Genomic DNA, 3,829 nt, shown 5'->3' on the forward strand with positions numbered 1-3,829 from the left:
CTTTCATATAGTGGGCAAGGTTTGGCAACAACGTTTTGTGCCAGGATGACAAAGTCATTGCCCACAGTGCGCGTATTGTAAATGATTATCTCTACCAGGAAGACATTACAAGACTGTCATGGCCATCAAAGTCTCCAGATTGTAATCCCATTGAGAACTATTGCGCAGAACTGAGTCGGAGAATTGCTAACCACGATCTAAAGCAGATACTGTAGCTGATTTGCAGCACCTTCCAGTGACAAGTTGAGATGAAATCCTGATAGATTATATCAATAGCCTCATCAAAAAATGCCACGTCGCTTTGCGGAGGTTATTAGTGTATGAGGAGGACCTGCCAAGTACTTAATGTTTAATATGAAATAATATAAGATTACAGGTGCTACTTATAATAATTTGATGATATATTTTGTCGTTATATATGTTTTGGTAAGATTTTGTTGTGATAGATGAAATGATAAATTACACATCTTTCTGATAAAATTATTTACTGTTCTAATAAATCGTTCATGACGTCCATAGAACCCGTTTTATTATATAAACTATATATATATATAGATATTTAATATAACATGCATTTCTCAGTTTGACAGCGCTAAGTGTTATTTACTTTCCATCTTAATAGTAATGATAGTACTTGTCCCAGAATGCGCAAACATTTTGGCCAAGACTATACATACATTACCGTGCAAAATGTAGAAATATCACAAAATCATCAATAAAAAGCGTATGAAAGGATCGATTCCTTGAACAATGTTGCAAAGAATAGGGTTAACACTACAGCCAAGTTTTATCTCATGGCACTCCGAGTCTTAAATGCTGGATCTAATAAAGATTGTTCTTCTAAAGCTTTACAAGACTAACTTTATACAGTGCGGTTCGTGTTATCTTTTATTCCTGTCTAACAAGGTTAATTATTTAACTCGATTTCAGATAAATAAAGATTAAATTTTTTGTATAATATTCTAGCTTAATACTAATTAGCACACAATAGAAAAGTTATTTCAGCGAATAGCATGGTTGATCGAATTTTTTCAGCCTTTAATTAAAGTCCTTTACCAAGGTATTAGATCTTCTCGGAAGCTTGAACGATTATATAACACTACGCATGCGCTAAAAGGAAAACGTTATTATCTAGTACACGGTATAAAACTATATCTTTTTCAAGACATTATCGTTGGGTAAAAGAGGTATTGATTAAGGAAATATGTTACAGGGACAGGTTTGAAAGAGTAAATTAACAATTTATTTTAGGAAATTACTTTCTCTGACTCCGCCTATAATGTATTTAGACTTATAGAGTGCCCAGTTATGAATAAAGTCATCTATAACATAAAATTAGACATTTAATAGACACATTACGTATACATCTAAACAAATGAAACTTTGCGCATGTACCTACGACAACAACAAGACTGTTGCTGGCAGTTTGATTGTAAACCAGACATTAGTAAAATCTGCTGTTCGAATCAATATATAACATTGAAAAAGTATATATGAAAGAATTACATCAAAAAGTAGAGTTAACATATGGTAGATTGTAGCTACACAAACAACGGATAACATGAGATACCATACGATACTGCAAATAAGTGAAGCTGATCTCTCCTGTTGTATGGTATACGTAACTGTCTAGTCAATCATAATATGAAGAATAACTGGTTAAATGACCTTAAAGCAACTATGTCTTTACTCCTTGTTTCTTTGAAACAGTTTGATTAAACCATTCTTAATTTTACAGGTAGCAAAATCTCAAGATTATTCAAAATGTTTAATCAAAAAGGATTGAAATTCATTTTGTAAGCAGGGTTATTTTTTTCTCAGTACATTTTTAATGCTTTCTGTTTCCTATTTAATAAATTCTTCTAATACAAGAATGGGTGTTTATCGAATTCTTTAGTTTTGCATCTTGCAATAACTCATTGTTACTGTTATTAACTGTTATTTCTAGGTAGCTTTAAACAATTAATTATAAGTTACAGTACGAAACCTATGAAAAACTAATACAGTAATAATTCTGTTGTTTATTTAACGGGTGGTACAGCTATGATATTTCCTATTTTAATAGAGATTTTTGAGTGAACCGAAATTTGAGTCTTTTTACTTTATTTCTATTATGTGATTTATCTATCTTTATTAAATGTATTATTTTTCTCGTTTTAAATTTCAAAAGGCATTTGTTACTGCATTATCGATTAATATTCTTTAATCTTTTATTTCTCCCACATCCCACTAATTTTAATGTTATTTCCAACTGTATTGACCCTGTAAGTTACATCAAAAAATTTTAAAAGTCAATATTCTGAACTTGGCGTGCTTATAATGCTAGACGACAAATATACTTAAAGAAAAGTTTAAACAGTCGCCCAATTTTTGTTATATTTTTTATTTCAAGAGGATGACGTTTCGAACTAGCGTTCTTTGTCAGATCGCACAGCTTATAATGTCAAACTAAGTATAATTAAATATAAGAATAAATTATTCTTAAGATCATTTTGTTAACTCTTAAGAAGACAGGAACTCATTTTCCGTAAAACCAGCTTTACTTAGCAGCAGTTTGTATTATTCATGAGAATAGTTCTAATTCTTTTCAAAAATTGAAAATATCTCTACAAACACGTAGGCTTTCCTGTCATTAAAATATTATTTAAGGAGATGCCAGATGATAAAATCAGTGTAAGCTAAGATTTCTGCTTGTGGTTTCATCGTATTTATTGATTACATCATCAAGTGTGATTTTAATTAAAATCATAATTATGCTTTCCAAAATGGCAAGAACTTATATGAAGCTTTTCTATTAATGCCTGGAAAATATTAAAACGTCTTCTTTCTAAAACAAGTCCAAGAACATCTTAATAACTGATCCTTCAATAAACCTTTCATCGTTGTATGTTAAGGTATACGAGTACTTAGTTAGCTCTTTTATTAAAAGTAAAAGCTAAATAACACTATAAATTACCCAAAATTTTGCATATAAAAACTTCACACCTATGTTTAGAGTGAAATAGAAACAACTAAACAGTATGGAACGTTGTTATGAGACTCGAGTATTTTGAGTTATGAATTATCTACCCCGTTAAAACTTAATGTGTAATATTGTATATCATGTTTACTAAAAAATAGTTGTTTTAGATGCTTCTATTTCACCAGGCGTAAAAAATATTTCCACTTCAATTTTTAGAACAAAGCCACATTGTGCTATCTGCAGTGTCCACCGAGGGGAATCGAACCCCGAATTTTAGCATTAAATGCAGTTGTCTCACCGGGGGACATTCCTGAGATATATATAACGCAATGTTTTGTAAAGTTTACTTAATACTATAACTGTATGACAACATTTATATAAATAATGCTACTTCACTACACTGTTATTTTTAGGTTTTCATATTATATAAATAATAAACAGGCTTGTAACTTAATTCAGTTGTTGCGATTTTCTCCTTAAATACTAAACATGTTCTCAGTTATGAATTTCCATCTTACATTTTATCATTCTTAGTTATAACATATAAAATGGTCGATACTATTTAACATATCCATTAAGCATTTCTGGTAAAGAAACGAAGTGAAAAAATTTGTTCGGATAATTCAAGAAGATTCAGCTTAAGTGATTAAAGTTTATTCAAGTTTGGAAGCTTTGAACAAAAATAAACGGTCGCCTGGCACAAACGAAATAGGAGCGCTTAACCATGTACGAACATATTATTCCTCGTTGTTTATAATTACTCAACAACTGCTGTTTAAACTTTAAGCCCGTCCGTTTATCATGTACAGAAAGAAAATTCTTCTACCCCTGAAAATATTGTTTAATCGTAATACCTCAAAATAACGC

The sequence above is a fragment of the Limulus polyphemus genome, unplaced genomic scaffold, assembly GCF_000517525.1.
Source record: "Limulus polyphemus unplaced genomic scaffold, Limulus_polyphemus-2.1.2 Scaffold29, whole genome shotgun sequence".
Lineage (NCBI taxonomy): Eukaryota > Metazoa > Arthropoda > Merostomata > Xiphosura > Limulidae > Limulus > Limulus polyphemus.